This window comes from Dipodomys spectabilis, unplaced genomic scaffold (assembly GCF_019054845.1).
Source record: "Dipodomys spectabilis isolate Male_0828 unplaced genomic scaffold, ASM1905484v1 ptg000164l, whole genome shotgun sequence".
In the NCBI taxonomy this organism is placed as follows: domain Eukaryota; kingdom Metazoa; phylum Chordata; class Mammalia; order Rodentia; family Heteromyidae; genus Dipodomys; species Dipodomys spectabilis.
In genome coordinates, this window is record NW_024870841.1 from 9,463,955 (window position 1) to 9,484,414 (window position 20,460).

Consider the following 20,460-nt stretch of genomic DNA (forward strand, 5'->3'; position numbering starts at 1 on the left):
CTCCTTTGTTTACCCTTCACATCCCTTCCCAGCCTCCCCCTTCCCCCCACACAATCCCAATCCTTCTCCTCCAGTCCCCCCCACCCCCGCCAGGACATTGTAAAAGTCGTTTTCGACATGACAACTTGTACTTCTCATTGTTGCAACAGGTCCACCTGTATCCTTAAATGACTTGTTTTTCCCCATCTCCTCCACAAGTTATACTGACATCAAATATAGTGAAAGCAGGGGTTATACTGTGGGGGAGGGACATACAAAGCAACAAAGAAATAATCTTATAAATGCATTAGAAACACATGCATGAAAAAAAACATTAAAATACATATCTAAGGGTTCATTTTCCTGACATCACATTATCTGACCTTTTCCGTTTGACTCATACATATACTAGATATTGTAAATAAGGGAAACCATGGGACCTATGATTCTTTGGGCTTGGCTTACTTCACTTAATATAATTTTTTCCAAGTTTTTCCATTTCCTAACAAATGGGGCAATGTCATTCTTTCTGATGGAGGCATAGAATTCCATTGTGTATATATACCACATTTTCTTGATCCGTTCATCTACTGAGGGGCATCTGGGTTGGTTCCATATCTTAGCTATGGTAAATCATGCTGCAATAAACATTGTTGTGCTGGTAGCTTTAGTGTGGTCTTGATTGTAAACATTTGGGTAAATGGCCAAAAGTGGGATTGCTGGGTCATAGGGGAGTTCTATGTGAAGTCTTTGAGGAACCTCCATACTGCTTTAAAAAAAAAAGGTTTACATATAACAGATGAAATACTAAATGAATTCACAAACATCTAATTTGAAACAACTAAAGATTTTATGGATATATAAGCATTGGTGATAAAAAAGACTATTGTTTAATAAATTCCCTTGATTGTATTGGATGTATCTATTTATACCTTTAGCTATTCATTTATCATTGAGTTGTTACTGTTTGTTATTAATGATTTACATATATGAATATATTAATGAAATAAATAGCTAAAAGATAGGAAAAAAAGAAAGAAACTAGAATCTGCATATTTTTTCATTAGAAGAGTTATATATGTATATGAGCTTATGTTTGTATATATACATGTATGTACAAATGTATGTACACTTATGTATATATATACATACCTATATGTATATGCTTATGTTCATATTTATACAAAAAACATGAAGTCATTTCTGAAAAAAAAAAAAAGAAAGAAAAGTCTTAACAGACTATTGGGATCCTCATAGAAAAGGTAATGCAGAAGTAGCATGTCCCAGTGCAAAATGTGAAGGTATGAAAAAACTCTCAATAGCAACATTGAGAATTTCAAGGTGAAGCTGAAAAGCAAAGGTGCTGTGAAAGGAGCAGCAATTGGACAGCTAAAGGAACTCTCCTGTGACTCTGGAAGCACACTTGCAACTTGAGGAGTTGAACAGGGGATTAGGATCATGAAAGGGAGCTTTCATGAGAGAAAAGGAGGAGGATAAAAAGGGAGAAGTCTCCAAGTTCCAGACTGAGCTTAAGGATACTAAGCAGGTGTTAAAGGAACTAGAGTCCCTTGAAGTTCAGGGAAACCACTGAGGTAATTATGTAGGTCAGTAGACCAAACAAAAACTAGTAGATAACATTGAAAGAAGCAAAACCAGTGGTAACAGATTATAAATGTGGAGACACATGTATTGTAGCAGAATTTCATTGTAATAACGTGATAAAATGGTCACAATGTCTGGCAGTGTGATATCACAATGGTTATGATGTCACAGTGTTTTTCTGATGTCATTTGTCATACCGGAAATATGAGGTCCAGAACAGATTATGAGCTCAGAAAAACACTAAGATATCAAAATAACAGCATATCAGAGATGATTTGAAGACAGGACATGTTTGTGATGTCTCAGTGGGTTAGTGATGTCCCAGTGGAAATGTGACGTCAGAAGGGATTGTGATGTCACAGTGTTTATGAGATCACAATGAGTTTCACAGATCAACAAACATGCCACATTTGAAATAGAATGGAATTGCAGAATAGGCATTCATAATGGGTCTATGACCTCACAATGACATTGTGATATCCTAATTCTATGAGGTCATTGTGTTTTTGTGATATAATATGGAACTGATTGGGTCATAATGACAATGTGATTTTACACTGGTAATGATGTCACAAGGGATTTGTGACATTACAATAGCATGTCATCTCAATTGTCTTTTGTTAATGAGGACATGTGTACACATGTGGTTTTTCAAAGTTGCTAAGAGGTTATAGTAGGATTGGGATGTCACAATATGATCATGATGTCAGAACAGCAATGCAATTTCACAATAGTTTTGTCACAGTGATGATGAGGTTACAATGGGTTTGTAATGTAGCTAAAAGTTTGTGATATCACAATGACATGTCCAGTTCATTTTCATCAGTGTCCAGTACAGCTGATGGTCCCCTCTGTTGTATGATCTTCCCACTTTACCTCTAATTTGGTGTATTGCTCCTATTTTCCCTCAGAATTGCACATATATGCCATATATTTGGTCAGCAGAATTAGGTCATTATGTAACGATATAACAAGATAAGTAGAGGTCATTGGTTCTAGGGACCTGTTTACTTTGTCATATCTCCATACATTTTGTATTTTACATTCACATATCAGGGACATCATACCATTTGTCTCTTTACTTTTGTCTTACCTCCATCGAAATAACTTTTTCTAAATTCCATGCATTTTCCTGCAAATTCCATTATTTTCTCCTTTCTAATGACTGTATTATATTATATTGTATACAAGTGAAATAATTTTTGGGTCCATTCACCTGCACTGTGGCTTCTGGGGTTCTTTTTATATCTTGGCTATTGTGAACCGTGCACCAATGAATGTGGAGATGCATGTGTCCCTGTATACTGCTTCCTATTGCTCAGGGTAGATTCTGAGGCATGGTTTGGCTGGGTCACAGGGGAAGTTTATATTTAGCTTTCAGAGGTATCTCCATACTGTTTAATAAATGTTTTGTATTAGTGTACATTCCCAACAGCAGTGCAGTAGGCTTCCTCTTTCTCTGCTTTCATTCCAGCATTTGTCATTGGCTGAATTTAGGCTGTGGGCCATTCTGATTGAGTAAGGTGATATCTCAGGGTTGTTCTTATTTGCATTTCCTTTACAGACAAGGAGGATGAACATTTCCTCATGTATTTCTTTGCTATTTCTATCTCTTCTAGAAATTGGTTTGTAAGTTTTTTAAGGATCATGTTCTTGAGTTCCCTGTATATACTGGATATATTATGGGTAAATTGTTTTCCCAATTAGTTGTCTGTCTTTCCAGTTTAAGTTCTATATCTTTAGCCATGCAGAAACTTTTTAAGATATTCCCATTTGTGGAATCTCCCTTCAATTTGTTTTGAACCTGTGATTGTGTTCAGGAAATTCCTGTCTGTGCCTATAACTTCTTGTCTGTCCTTCTCTGTCCTGAAGTAATTTCAGAAATTCACATTTGTTGTTAAGGTCTTAAATTTATTTTGAGTTGATGTAGGGTCCATTTTTAGCTCTGCGTGTGGCTGCCAAGTTTCCCCAGCACCAGTAGTTGAAGAAGCTACGGTTCTTCACTGCATGTCTTTGGCTTCTTTGTGTAATATCCGCTGACTGTAAGAATGTGGTTTTATTTCTGGACCTTCTAATCCATTCCAATGGACTTGGGGCCTGTTTTTGCCAGTATCAAGTTGCTCTCTTTATTATAATGGTTCTATAGTGTAGTTTGAGAACCGTATCACCATTTATCCAGTGTTGTTGGAGTTTCTGCATAGAATGGTTTTGGCTATGAATTTTTGGACTGTTTTCACGAGTTTAATATATTACGTCATTGGGATTTTAATGTGAATTGCATTGAATTTGTATATTAATTTAAGCAGTATGGTCATTTTCCTCATATTAAATCTGCCTATCTAAGAACAGGGAAGATCTTTCCATTTCCTGGAGTCCTCTATGATTTCTTTCGTTAAGTTTTTATAGTTTTCATTAAATAGTTTCTTTACATCTCTGGTTAGGTTAATTCCCAAATATTTTATTTTTTGAGATTATTCTGAATGGGGATCTTTCCTTGATTTCCCTTCCTGCTTGTATGTTCTTAGAGTACAGAAAGGCAAACGATCATGTGGGTTAACTTTGTATCATGCTACATTGCCAAAGTGGTTTATAAGTTCTAAAAATTTGAGGCTGGAGTTTTTGGGACCAATGAGGAATATTATCATGTCATCTGCAAAAAGGGATAGTTTCAATTCCTTCTTTTCTATGCAGATCCCTTTAGTGCCTTTTGCTTGCTTTACTACTCTAAGGATTCCAGAACTGTAAGAAAGAGAAGTGGAGAGAGTGAGCATCCTCGCCTTCTTCCTGATGTTAGGAGAATTGTTTGTTTTTTTTCCCCATTCAATATAATATTGGCTATTGGTCTGTCATATATAGATTTTACTGTTTCAAAGAATGTTTCAACTATACCTATACTTTCAAGATCTTTTAACATGAATGAATATTGTATTTTCTCCAAGGCCTTTTCTTTGTCAATGGAAATAATTATGTTATTCTTGAGCTTGGATCTGTTGGTGTGATGGAATACATTTATTGATTTACGTATGTTCAATCATACCATCATTTCTGGGATGAAGTCTACTTGATCATGATATATTTTTTTATATGTTTCTGAATTCTGTTGGATAATGTTTTTGAGGAGATTTACATCTATGTTCATCAAGGAGATTTTTCTGTAGTTCTCTATTTTGTTAGGTCTTTGCCTGGTTTGGGGATGAATGTGATATTGGCTTCATAGAATTACTTCTGTTTTTTTGTTTGTTTGTTTATTAGTTTTCTGAAGAGTTTGAGGTGTATGGGTATTAGTTCCTGTTGAAAGGTTTTATCATATTCCTTTGGTCCTTGTCTTTTCCTTGTTTGAAGACTTCTGATTGTTTCCTCTATCTCATGGTAAGTTATTGGATTATTTTAATTGATGTATTTCTTCTATGTTCAGTATGGGCAATTTGTATTTCTGTAAAATTTCATCCATTTCTGCTAAGTTTTTCTCCCTCACTGAGTTTAGTTTCTGGAAATAATTCTTTAGAATTGCATGTCAGTTATTTGTTATACTTTTTCTTGTGGAATCTGTGATCTTATTGATTTTGGTTTCCTCTCTCCTTTTAATCTTGCCAGCGTTTTTTCAGGTGAACAGCTTTTTGTTTTTGCTAAATTTATTTATAGTTTTCTTAGTCTCTATTTCGGTAATTTCAGCTCTTATTTTGATTTTACTCACTCCATTTAGTAACTTTAGGTTCAAGTTTTTCATGCTTTGATAAAAGTTTTACTTCCAACATGACATTATTTACTTGCTCTTTCTCTACTTTTTCGATGTATTCACTGAGAGGAAGATTTTGCCCCTCAACTCTTCTTTTGCCATGCCCCACAGATTTCTTTGTGATTTGTATTCATTTTCATTGAATTTTAGAAACTTTTACTTTTTTCTTTAATTTCTCCTGTTACACAGGTGTTGCTCAGAAGTATGTGTTCAATTTCTATGTATTTCATTAATTCTATGGTGTGCTTTGATATTGAGAACTAGCTTGATTCCACTGTAGCCAAACAGATTACAGGGGAATATGTCCATCCACATTTACTTGCTTAAAGCCTTTCTATGAACTATGATATAGTCTATTTTGGAGAATGTTCCATAGGCTGCTGAGTAAAATATGTACTGGATTGTTGAAGGGTGGAAAACATCATTGATGCCAATTAATTCTACTTGAGATATGGCATCATTGAATTCAGAGGTTTCTTTGTCAATCCTGTCATTGGTAGATCTGTCCTTTCATTGAGAGTGGAGAATTAATATGTCCTGTATTATTGTATTTGGATCTATTTTATTCTGTAAGTCTGAGAGTATTTAACAAACATACTTGGGTGCATCAAGGTTTGAGGAGTATAAGTTGATGAGGTTACAATCTTCTTCTTATATTTTTCTCTTAATAGGTAGTGTTCCTCTTTGTCTTTTTATGTTTGTTCTCAGAGTACTGCATCTAATTTTGTATGCATTTCCTGTTTGAAAATCCTGTGTATCTTTTGATAATTCATTTTTTTGTTCTTCAAATTTCTGATCTATGTCTTGCTTTAATAATTGAACATTATCTCTAAAATTTCTTGGATGTACTATTTGTCTTCCATTTCTGTTTTGCTTTCACTGGGGCTCTTTTCTGGGTGTGTGTTGGTATCTGAGTTTGGCTTTCTATCTTGGCTCTTCATGAATTTTGTAATTTTTTGCTGTGAGTTTTGCATGATTTTTCAGGGATTATTGGAGCACAATTGCAAACTCTGACTGCTTTGGTCAATAGATGGCTGACTTTCTTGGTTCTTGGTTGATTCCTGGACCAATTGAGGAAGCTCACTCCCAACCTTGAGTTGGCTGAGTCTTTACCTGGTCTCAGTTCTGTTAGGAGAGAGGCCAACCTAAAGATTATAATCTGATGCACATAGGACTCTCAGTTTCCTTCTGGAGATCACAGGCAGTTCCCATCTTCAACCAAGGACTAAGCAGCCTACACTCCTCCTATGGGTGCTCTTGGCTCCAGTTGCTGGAGTCTTCTAGGAATTCCTGAGTGTAATAAAGTGCTAGTACCCTAAGCTGTCCAATCTTCCACCCATGATATATAGGCCAGGTACTGGTGAGATTTGTGCTTCTGTTTCTATGTCCCTGGATACACAGGTATTTTTTCCCATCACAGGAATGGTTCCTAGGGGTGGCTTTTACCTTCTTTCCACCCTCTTCTGAGGCATGTATCAGCTTTTCACTTCAATCATGACTGGTGTTTGTGTGGCTCAAGAACCCTTTCCCAGGTCCTGGCCCTGGCTCCTGGTCCCCAGACTGCGACACTATTTGGGCTCAGATGGGACCTGTTATGCTGGATTTCCTGCTTTGAGTATGCAGTTCAGATTTCTTTTGCTGACTGTTGTCGCCCATAGGTGCTCTTCCTGGCTTGAGCCTTTATGCTTCCTCCCCAGGGGACTCTGGGTCAAGCTTGATGGGCTGGATGTACTACACAGGCTAATGGGAAGTTTGCACATTTCCCAGTTTCAATAGGGCCTGTAGTCAAGGTGGTATGAAGTGGGATCTGGATCAAGTTTGGTGGTTACCAGCAGCACTGGTCTCCCCTGGGAAAAAGGCTGTCCCTGAGGTGTGCTCACTTATCCAGGAGCAGGTTAGGAGCTCTTCAGTAGTGCTGTTGTCTGTCTGTTTCTGTGTGCTGTAGGACACTGGTTGCTACCATATTCTGAGATCCATTGAGATAATTGTGAACTGGGCCAGATGGTGGTTGTGGCTCAGGGTCTGTGTTTTACACCATCTCTGACTCTGTTTATGTTGTCCAGGTCAGTACCATAGGCTTGTTTTGTGATAGCATGGAACACTCTAGTTCTGGGGGTTGGTGGGCTTTGGTGGGAAGGTGAGAAGCTGATCTGCTGGCAAAGAGTCGGTAGGGTCTTCATGCAGGTTCTGAACTCCAAGATTTCTTTCTCTGCACTGTCTGAGTTCTCACTGGCATCTTCGGAGTCTTCTGCACTGGCATTCTGTGAATAGACCTCTGTATTTCTAGGGTTTCACCACACAGCTCTGGGGCCCGATGACTTTGATGGAATTGCGCAGGGATTCTTCACTGATGGAGTGTGTGGGAAAGGTCTTTGTACAGGTTGCAAGCTGCAAGATTGCTCTGATTGAAATCATCAGATCTGACACACGCACCTTGGAAATCTGCTGCACTGGCATTCTGAAGAATGCCCACTGTTGCTCTGGGGTCCCTGGTCACTCTAGACTGGATCATGCTAAAGCATGGCATGTAGTTGTGCCATCAGCAGGGAATGGGGGAAGGGTCTTGGAGCACGTGCTCTGGACCAATAATTCTGTCTCTGTTTGCTCTCTCTGGGTTAGCACTAGCACCGTAGGAGTCCTCTGCACTGGTGTTCTGTGGTCAGACCCCTGTTTATCAGAGTTCCACCCATGGCTGTCATGCCAATTGACTTAGTGGGATGGTGGGGAGCTGCTCTGCTAATGAGGGGTGTGCAAAAAGTCTTTGTTCCAGTTCCAAACTACAAGGATTCTCTGTTTATAATCACCGGGGTCACTACTTTGGGAGTCTGCTGCACTGGCATTCTGCAGATTATCCACAGTTGCTTTGGGGAATCTGGCAGCTCCAGACTGGGCCAGGCCACAGTTTATCAAGGATGAGGGAAATTCTTCATGCTTTTCTGTTCCGAAATATTATCCTTTTGTTTTTTAAACCTCCTGTTTTTCTCTGGGTATTCATCATTTTGCTAGGTAAACTGATGGAACTTGAACTCTATTTGTTTGGAGAGAGCTGTGGTGATTCACAACTGTTCTGTTGCCATCTGGGTCCTCCTCCCATAATAACTTTTTGATGGCACATTAGTTGGTGATGCAAAATTTGTGATACGGTCACAGTAGATTTGTGATTTTGTAATGGTTTTACGATGTCACAGAGACACGCCAAAACTCAATTATCATTAAATTAAAATGATTATATGAGTTCACAAAGGGAATAGGATGTCTCGAAACACAAAATTTGATGATGTCCTAACAGTTTTGTGAGGTCCAAATGTGACACAATGGTCATGATGTCAGGAGGTGTGATGGCACTGTGGTCATGATGTCACAGTTGATTTCTGATATCACATGCCATACCTGAAATATTATGAGCTTGAAAAGAGGCTATAAGCTCACAAATGGCCTAAGATACCATGATTATAGCATGCCACAAAGTTTTGAGAACAGGACCGGTTTATGATGTTACACTGTGGTAGTGCTATCACCATGGCTATGTGAAGTCAGAAATGGATTGTGATGTCACAATGGTTATGAGGTCACAATGGGTTTCTGATATCAATACATATGCCACATTTCAAATAGAATGAAATCATACAAAAGACATTGTCAATGAATCTATGATATCACAATGGCTGTGTGATGTCATAATGTTATAGTTCCATTGCTGTTTTATGATGTCACAATGAGCTGATGGTGTCATCATAACAATACATGATGTCACAAAGTACTTGTGAGGTTACAATGGCATGTGTGGGCTCAATTGTCATTATTTCACAATGAGGATATGAATAGGGATTGTGATGTCACAAAGCCACAAAGGACATATTTTTTTAAAAGATGCTAAGAGGTCATATTTTTGAGATAACATGTGATCATGATGTCACAACAGCAATCTGATGTCAGTTTGTGATCTTACAGTGGTGTTCAGGTTACAAAGCTTTTGGGATATCACTATGAGTTATTATATCACAGTGACATCTTCAATTTCAAATGTTACTATTTTACAATGAGGATATGAGTTCACAGAGAGAGCTTGAAGTCCCAAAGGCAATGAATTTCTTAAAATGTTATGAAGTCATACTATGTTTGTGAAAATATGAGACAATGATATCATAATGGCAATGTTAAGTAGCAATATCATGTGATAATAATGTTTTAATGTCACAACTATTTCATGATGCCATAATGGTGAAGAGGTCATTATAGCTTTATGATGTCATAATAAATTGGTGGTGTCACAATGGAATGCAGAAACATAAAAATTATTAACTCACAATATGACTATGAGTTCACAGAAACTATGTCTACACAGATGTGTTGTAACAAACTTAATGAAGTCCTGTTTTGTGATGTTACAAACCTGTGATACAATATCATAATGTGACACAATGGTCATGAAATCTGGCAGTGGGATGTCATAGAGGTCATAATGTCACAGTTCATTTATGTATCATATGTCATATGTGAAATATGAAGCGGTCCATAACAGATTATGTGCTCATAAAAGTCCTAAGATATCACAATGGCAGCATGCCACTAAAGTTATGAGGACAGGAGTGTGTAGTCATGTCACAGTGAGTTTGTGATATCACAATGGCAATGTGACATCACAATGTGTTTGTGATGTCACAATGGTTGTGTGATCAGAATCGGTTTCTGATATCAACCCATGTACCCTATGGGAATTAGAATGAAAATACATAATATGCATTCATAACGTTTCTTTGACTTTATAATGACTCTGTGATGTTATAATGTTATGACATTATTGTATTTTGGAATGTTACAATGAGCTGATGCTGTAATAATGACCATAACATGCCATCATAAGTGTTTACGATGTTACAGACATGTCTGATCTCCATTACCATTAGTTCACAATGTCAAGATGGGTACACAAAGAGGATGTCACAAAGACCATAAACTCTTTTTGAAGGTGCTTAGAGGTCCTAATAAGTTTTGGATATACCAATGTGCTCATGAAGTCATAAAGGCAATGTGATATCAAATGGGTTTTTGATATCACAATGGTAATAAAATCACAAAGTGTTAGTGATGTCATAACAAGTTTGTAATTTAACAACTACATGTTCACTTTCAATTGTACTAGTTCACAATGAGGTTGTGAGTTCTCAGAAGAAGATCTAGAACTCAAAGTACGTGAATATTCCAAATTATTGTGGGGTCATAATAGGTTTGTGAAAACAATGGAATTGAGATATCACAATGTCATTATGATTTCAAAAGATCACATCATACTAAGGTACTTAGTAAACAGGTGGTGATAACATATTGATGATAAGGTCAAAATAAATTTCTGATGTCACATGCACGGGTTTGTCAGAATGGCATTACTGATATGAAAGGTCATTCATTCACAATAAGTATATGAATTCACACAGAGACTGAGGTATTTCCTTGGACATGTGTTGTCACAAATGCAAAAATTCCTAACAATGTGCTCATGTCACAATGTGACACAGGTTCATGATGACTGACAATGGTCATGATATCACAGTGGATTTCTGATATTGCATGTTATATCTGATATATTATGAGGTCAAAAACAAATTATGAGCTCACAAATAGACTTAGATATAACTATGGCAGCACATGAGAACAGGACAGATTTGTGATGTCACAGTGAGTTAGTGTTATTGCAATGTCCATGTGATTTCACAATATGATTGTAAGGTTACAATAATTATGATGTCACATGGGTTTCTGATGTCAACACATATGCCCAATTTGATACAAAATGAAACCAATGCATAGGCATTTATAATGTGTGTATGATATCACAATGACAATGTGAAAACATAATGCTTTCATGTCAAGTATTTGCTGGTGTCTCATGAATGGATGGTCTCACAAAGACAATTTGATGTCACATGTGATGATGCCACAAAGTGTTTGTGATATTACAATGGAATGTCTGATCACAATTGTCATTAGTTTACAATGAAGATATAGGTGACATCACACAAAGAGTATGATGACACAACGGCCATGTGTTTTTTCAAAGGTGCTAAAAGGTCATAATAGGTCTGGGAAGTGACACTGTGATAGTGTTATAACAGCAATTTCATGGCACAGAATCACATCATAATCTTGTTTTGATGTCACAATTAGTTAGTGATGCCATATGGAGATGAGGTCACAATAGTTTTGTGATGTCAAAATGGGATTTAACTTAACATTGCCATTCTGGATCTCAATTTTCATTTACTCACAATGAGTATATGAATTCAGAAAAGGACTCTGATATCCCCAAAGGCATGTGTTGTCAGAAATGTCGTTATATCCTAACACGTTTATGAATTCAAAATGTGCCACAAAGTTCGACATTTGGCAGGTTGATAAATCAGTTGTCATGATGTCAGTGTATTTCTATGTCATATCATACCTGAACTATTATGAGGTCCAAAACTGAATATGAGTTCACAAAGGGCCTAAGATGTCATAATGGCTGCATGTCACAAAAGTTATGAAGACAGGTTTGTGATGTCTCAGGTTAGTGATATCAACATGGCAATGTGATGTCACAAAGGGATTGTGACTTCACAATTGTAATGAGATCAAAATGGGCTTCTGGCATCAACCCAAATGTCACAAGGTCACTTGACATCAACTCCCATGACATGTTAGAATGAAATCATAGAATAGGCATGCACAATGTGTCTGTGTAGTCACAATGTCAATGAGATGTCACAATCCTATGATGCAAATGTAGTTTTGTTATGTCACTTGTGAGTGGATGGTGTCATAATGACAATGTGGTATCATACTGGTGATGATGTCAAATAGTGTTTGTGATATTCTAAGACGTGTCTGATCTTAATTGTCATGAGGTCCCAATGAGGATGTGGGTAATCAGAGAGATTGTGATGTCAGAAGGGTAATTTGTTTTTTGAAAGAAGCTAAAAGTTCATAAGAGTTTGGTGATGTCTCAATGTGATCATGATATCACAACAGCAATGTGATATCACAATGGGTTTGTGATAACACAGTGGTAATGATGTCCCTTGGGGTTTGTGAAATCACAACAAGTGTGTAATATCACAATCACGAGTACAATTGCAATGCTTCTAGTTCAAAATGAGGATGGGAGTTCAGAGAAAGAGTGTAAATCCCAAAGGCCATGATTTTTCTAAAATGTTGTAACATAATAGGTGTGTGAAAAACCAATGAGACAGTGATATTACAATGTCAATATGATGTCACAATATCTCCTCATAATAATATTTTGAATGCATAGTTGGCTATGCTATACGGGTGATAAGGACATTATAGTTCTGTGATATAACAATGGGCTGATGATGTCATAATGGAATTCCAGATCTCAATTCTTATTGACTCACAATGAGTATATGAGCTCAAAACACACTGTGATGTCTCCAAATGCAAGTATTGTCACAAATATGATGAAGTCCTAAAAGGTTTTGACGTCACAATGTGACACAATAGTCATGAAGTCTAGCAGTGTGATGCCACAGGGATCTTGAAGTCAATGTGTATTTCTGATATCATATGTCATACCTGAAATAGTTGAGGTCAAAAACAGCTAATCATCTCACAAGGTGCATATCACAATAGCAGCATGTCACACAATTTATGAGGAGAGGACAGGTTGGTGATGTCACAGTGGGTTAGTGATATCACAATGTAAATGTGATGTCACAAAGGCATGGTTATGTCACAATGGTTATGCAGTCACCAAGGGTTTTGGCTAGAGACCTACAAGCCACATTTCAAATGGAATGAAATCATAGACTAGTCATTTATAATGTGTCCATATCCCAAAGACAAGACAATGACAATGCTATGATGACATTGAATTTTGGTTATGTCTCAATGAACTGATGGTGTTATATGTGAAAATAAGATGACACAGTGGAGATGATGTCACAAAGTGTTGATGATTTTTTTCCATTTATTTTTATTGTGAAAATACCGTACAGATGAGTTTCAATTACATGGGCAAGATAATGAATATATTCCTTATGCAGCATTGTTGCCTCCTGCTTTGTTTCGCCTTACAATCCCTTCCCATCTCCCAACCCCAACCCCCAACCTCACCCCTCACCCCTCACCCCCAGCCAAAATTGTAAAGTTCATTTTATGACATAACTACTTGTACATCTCTTTGTGGAAATGGGTCCATCTGTATCCCTATTTAAACGGTTTGTTTTTGCCCTTCCCCTCCACAAATTATACCAATATCAAATACAATGAAAGCAGTTGTTATATCATGGGGAAGGGACATACAAAGCAACAAAAAAATCATGTTATAAATATGTTAGAAACTATTTGATGTTGTTATAATTTGTGGAGGGGAAGGCAAAAAAAAAAAAAAAAACAAGTGGTTTCACCAGGAATACAGGTGGACCCTTGCAACAATGAGATATATAAGTCATTATGTGGAAAAACAAAATTTACACCTGTGTCGGGAGGTAGGGGCTGGGAGGTGGGAGTAGAGGGGTGAGATGAGAAAGGATATGAAGGGAAAGCAAATTAAGAAACAACAATGCTTGACAAGAAATATACTCATTACCTAGCTCATGTAATTGAAGGTTTTCTTTGGGGGGGGGGATCCGTTTGGGTGAACTCTGTGCCTGGGTGCCGTCCCTCAGCTCTTCATCTCAAGGCTAGTGCTCTACCACTTGAGCCACAGCACTACTTCCTGCTATTTTAATTTTTGCTTAGTGGTCCTGAGGAATTGAATGCAGGGCCTCATGCATGCAAGGCACGCGCTCTACCACTGAGCCACCTTCCCAGCCCTGTAATTGAAGTTTAAAAAAAAGAAAGACCTGGGAGGAGAGGAAGATGAGGAACAGCCAGAGGAGAAGTACAGCAACTTGAGGAACAGCCAGAGGAGAAGTACAGCAACTTGACACCGGGTCAGAGCAGGTTAGGTAGAGAATACAGAGAACTGAAGCAATTAAGGAAGTTGTGGAAAGGAAAAAGGGAAAGACTTGGAAAGGACAAATGTGGAGAGGAGGGAGGAAGGTTATAGCAAAAAGGTTGTAGTTTAGATAACATAATTTGGAGGGGGGAGTGGTTTGCAGACCAATTAACAAAGGGAGAACCTGCCCATTGGTGGTCTGAGGTTTGGTGGTCCAGGCAGCTCTTGGCTCTGGGTATCCAGCCCAGGGCAAGGTAGTTTCAGGCCTCTTTCTAGTGTAGATAATTTTGTTCATTTTAAATGTGCCTTGATGGGTTGGCCCGTGCTTTAGAGGTAATAATTTTTGGATGCCCCTGCAAGATAGTCTATCTGAATGTCATTGGAACTTGGCCACGGGAAAATTCCGTTATAGGTGAGTATTTTGACTCTCAGGGTTCACAGCCTCCTTCATATCTTTGTTTTCTGAGGACAAGTGTGGACATGAATCATGTAAGATTCTTGGGGTGTGTCTAGGGCAAGCTTGCCAGATTATTTTGGGGAAACCCCCTGGAGGTCATCTTGGGTTTCCTTGGTTCGCCATCTTGGACTTCCTTGGGAGGTCATATGGTACTTCCTTGAGAAACCAGGTGCTCTGGGGGTGATCTAGATTTTTTAAGAAGGCCTCCAGGATGGACTTGACAGGTCATCTGAGAACACCTCTGGAGGTCATTTGGGACATTTCTGGAGTTCATATGGGGCCTCCTCATGAGGCTACTTCCAAAGATCATCTGGGGCTTCCTCCATAGGTCATCTGGGACCTCTTCAAGGGGTCATCTCAGATCTCCTCAAGAGGCCATTGGGAACCTCCTTCATAGGTCATCTTGGGCCTCCTCAGAAGGTCATCTGAAAACTCCTCCACAGGTCATCCGCAATCTCAAATGGGCACCCTTGAGAGATTTGGGAAATGTGGGTTAAGTGTCTGTGGCAATTCATCTCTGTATGTTTACTATCTATGTGTGTTTTCTATGTCCTATCAACACTTCTGTTTACTCTTTATTCTAGGATGGGAGAAAAATGTCCTCAAGTTCTAGTAACTAAAACCTCTTCTTTGTGTTTCAGGATCCCCTAGAGGAAGACCCACTGCTGTACTATCTTACCTATTCTGTGCCATCAGCACCTCTGATGTTAAGTCCTCCCCACAGCAGAAATCCTCCCTTGTATCAGCCTTAGGTGCTACATCGTGGTACACTCCCCTTGTTAACCTTGAGAGAGGCACATGGGGGAAATGGTGGGTAGGCCCCCTTTCTAATGTGTGTTCCCTTTATAAGTTGTGACCTATATAACTAGAAACAGCAAAAGCTGTCCTTTTCTGAAAAACCCAAGGGACTCATCTCTTTAGTAGAGATAGTATTTTTCACACATTAGCCCATCTGTAATGATTGTCAGCAACTTTTTTTTTTGTTTGTTTGGTTTTGATTGGTCATGGTGCATGTACTCTGGACTTGGGCACTATCTCTACACTCTTCATCTCATAGCTAGTGCTCTACTGCTTGAGCTACAATGCCACTTCTGTTTTTCTAGTGGTTTATTGGAGATGAGTCTCAGGGACATTCCTGCCTGTGCTGTCTTTGAACTGTGATCCTCAGATCTCAGCCTTCTGAGTAGCTAGGTTTACAGGTGTGAGCCATCATTTCCCGGCCACTGTCAGTAACTTTTACAGCTGCTTTCCTAGAGGAAAGGGAACAAATCTGGCACAATGCCTTTAAGGTGGTCCTTGAACCATCTGGTTGCTCCAATGATTACCCAGTCCATTTGGAGCAAGTACTTTGCCAGTCTTGCCCAAGCTGGGATGACAAAACAATTGAGATAAAAGTCATATACCAATTAACATCAAACTCTGTTAGCAGGGATACAGTGATCTAGTCCTAGAGGTTCCCTCTTGCTATTTGCAAATGAATTCCACTCTCATTACTGAAGGTTTTTTGATACATGTCCTGCTGCTGCTTCCAAAATTCAAACCCCATGCTTAGTCTGTTCTTCTTCTTGGTTATTTCTTTTATCCAACACCCACTGGGTAACCTCTACCAATTCAACAGCTTTCCTTCAAATCTTTTGTTTTGATACGTTCTTCTAATTCTGGGACTAACTGGGTAACAAAGACCATAATTAGGACTCTTCCAATTTCCTGGGCCTCAAGATCTACAGACATATTGCTCCCACAGGCCTCTCCCAGCTGTTCCAGAAAAGCATTAGGGGACTCAATGGGGAGCTGTACAGTCTAACTCAACTTAGATTAATGAATTGGCTTCCTGGTCATTGATTATATCCTGATAACAGTATCTGGAACTAATTGGTAAGTACTTCCTTACATCGATTGCTGTTATAGTCCCAGCTTGGGTTAGCCAAGGGAAAGATTTATGCCAAATGGACTAGGTCATCATTGGGGAAACAACAGATCCAAGGACTGCATTCACAGCAATGTGCCAGATTCTTTCCCTTTCCCTTTTACAGGTAAAAAGCACCTATAAAATTTGCTGACAATTATCCCAGGTGGGCTCTCATGTGAAAACTACTTTCTCTAATAAGAAGATGAACACTGGGATTTTTTAGAAAAGGACACATTTTGTTGTTTCCAGTTATACAGCTCACTATTTGTAAAGGGAACATTCTTAGAAAAGGGGCCTGGCCACTATCTCCACTATGAACCTGTCTCAAAGATAATAAGGGGACTGTGACTCATTGTAGCACCTAAGGATGGTTCAAGGAACCACTGTTGGTTGGGGAGGTTCTTAACATTGGAGGTGCTGATGGATTGATCAGAACTAGAGGGAGAGTAAACCTGTTGCTCTTACTCTGGGAGATCCTATAATACTGGGGGAGAAGATTTTTCAGTAAGAGAAATTTAGGATATTGTTCTATAATTCTGGAAAAAAGGAATAAACAAGGGTGTATATATAGAACATAGAACTATCAGCAAACACACAGAAAAAAAGCCACAAAATCCATGTTTCCCAAATCTCTCAAAGATGATCTCTGGAGTTCCCAGATCACCTCTATAGGAAGAATGAGATGGCCTCGTGATGAGGCCTCTGGTGACCTCTCAATGAGGTCCCAGATGGCTTTTCAAAAAAGCCCCAAATGACCACCTGAGGAGTCCCAGATGGCCTCTCGAGGAAGGCCCATAAGACCTCTGGAGGTGGTCCCAGATGGCAATTCAAGGACACCCCAATGAAGAACCCCAGATGACCGCTGTAGGAGGACCTAGATGACCCAGAGTTCCCTGGTGACCTCTTAATGGATGACCTCCAGAATAGGTCTCACACAGCTTCCAAAGAAGGTCCCAAATAACCTCTGAAGAAGTTCCCAGATGACCTCTCAAAGAGAATCAGCTGGCCTCACAAGGAAGACCCAGATTATTTTCACAGTAGGTCCCAAATGTCTTCTAAAAGAGGCCCAAGATGACCTCCAGAGAAGGTCCCAGATGGCCTCCTGAGGAGCCCACAGATGAGCCCTGATAGAGGCCCCAGATGACCTCCACAGTAAATCGAAAAGACTTTTGAGGAGGTCCCAAATGGCTTCTTTGGAAAGAGATCCCACATGGCTTCCAAAGGAGGTCCCAAATACAGGCTCTCAAGCTAGTCTAGGCTCACCGCAATGGAGTTCCTCTATTATTCTTTTCCAAATGGGTTCTCAGGAAACAATCACTTGAGGGAGACTCTCATCCCTGAGGGCTGAAACACTCACCCAAGAGGGGGTTTTCCAGGGCTCCAAATCCCAATGCTATGCAGATGGATTACTTCACAGGGACATCCAAAAATTTTGACCTCTAAAGCATAAGACAATGTATCAAGGCATATTTAAGATAAAAATATTTACACTACAATGGGGCTGTGACTATCTTGTCTTGGGCTGGATACCCAGAGCCAAGTGCATGCTGGACCAGTATGGTATCACCAACTAATTGTGACATCAAAATATTGTTATGACATGATATTGTGACATCACATAGCCATTGTGATATCACTGTCTCATTGTGTTTTCACAAACCTATTCTGACCTTATAACATTTTTAAAAATTCATGGGCTGAGGAAGTTCAATCTCCTTGGCGAACTTGCAACCTCATTCTGAAGTGGTAACAACTGGAATTGGACATGTTATTGTGATATTACCAACTCTTTGTGACATATCAAACGCATTATGGCACCATCACCACTGTAACATACCAATCCATTTGTAACATTATATTGCCATTGTGACAACATGACCACATTGTGACATCCCAATCCTTCTATGACACCATAGCAACTTTGAAAATACACATGGCCTTTGTAATATCACCGTACTTTGAAGCACCCATATCGTTATTGTGAATGAAGGAAAATTTGGATTAGATATGAACTTATATCATAAACCCTTTGTGATACCATCTCCTCTGTGACATCTCATTATCCTTATGAAATCATCAGCGCATGTGACATCACAAAAGGACAATGACATCACAGCATTATGACATCACATTGGCATTGTGCTATCAGAGACACATTATGAATACCTATTCTGTGATTTCCTTCAAATGTGGCATGCCAGTTGACACCAGAAACCCATTATCACCTCATGACCATTGTGACACCAAAATCCCTTTGTGACATAACATTGGTATTGTGATATCATAATTGTTAAATAATAATCCTCTCTTGTCTTCGTAACTTTTTTGGTATGTTGCCATTGTGATATATTAGGCATTTTGTGAGCTCATAATCTGTTTGTGAACAAGTAATATTTTAGGTATGACATGTGATGTCAGAAATCCACTGTGACATCATGGCTATTATGACACCACACTGCCATATGTCATGATCATCATTTCACATTGCTACATCACAAACTTTTTAGGACATCATAACATTTGTGACAATATATCCCTTTGGAAATGTCACAGTCTCTTTATGAATTCATATACTCATTGTGAATTAATGACAATAGAGATCTAGATTGCTACTTTTACATCGTGAACCCATTGTGACATCACAAATGTATTGTGACGTCATTAATATTAAGGCCTCACAATATAACTGAAACATAAAACATTATGATATGATTTTGTAACATCACTTTGCTATTGTGATATTACAGTCCTCATTTTCAAAAACAGTATGACTTCATAACTTTTTAGAAAATTCATGGTCTTTGGGACTTCAAGCTCCTTCTTTGAACTTGTACTCTCATTATGAACTATTAGAAATTGAAATGGGACATGTTATGATATTACAAACATGTTGTGACAGCACAAACTCATTGTGACCCCATCACCACTGTGTCATCACATTCCCATTGTGATTACATGATTATATTGTGACCTCCCAAACCTATTATGACCTTTGCAGTACTTAAAAAAAATGGCCTTTCTGACATCACATTCCCTTTGTGTACTCATATCCTCATTAAATACTGACAACTGAGATCAGACATGCCATTCATTGTAACATCACAAACTTTTGTGCTATCATCAACACTGTGACATCACATTACTGTGATGACACAATCAGCTCAGTATCACACCACAAAAAAATACATTACATTATTATGACATTACATAATTCATGTGATGGCATAGACATTGGAAATACCTATTCTGTGATTTCATTTTTTTTGAATGTGGCATGTGTGCAGATACCAGAAATCAATTGTGAACTCATGACTTTTATGCTGTCATAGTCCATTTTGATTCCAATATCCACATTGTGAACAATTGACTATTAATATCACAGATGATATTGCAACATCACCAACCTTTTGTGACATCATCCCCCAGTGTGACATCACATTGGAATTGTGACCCCCATCAGCTCTTTGTGACATCACAAAACAGCAATAATATCATAGCATTATGATATCACATTGAGATTGTGATGTCGTATGCTCATTATGAATGGATATTCTATGATTTCATCCTATTTCAAATGTGGCATGTGGGTTAATAACAGACCCTGTTTGTAACCTCATAAATATTGTGACATCATAATTCCTTTGGAATATCACAATGCTATTGTAATGTCACTAACTCATACTGACATCATAAGCCTTTCCTGTCCTCGTAACTTTTGGACATAATTAAAATATGATAGTCCCTTTGTGAACTCATAACCTGTTCCAACGTGTCAGGTATGATATCAGAAATCCACTGTGACATCATGATAATGACAGAATGGTACAGTGATATAACAA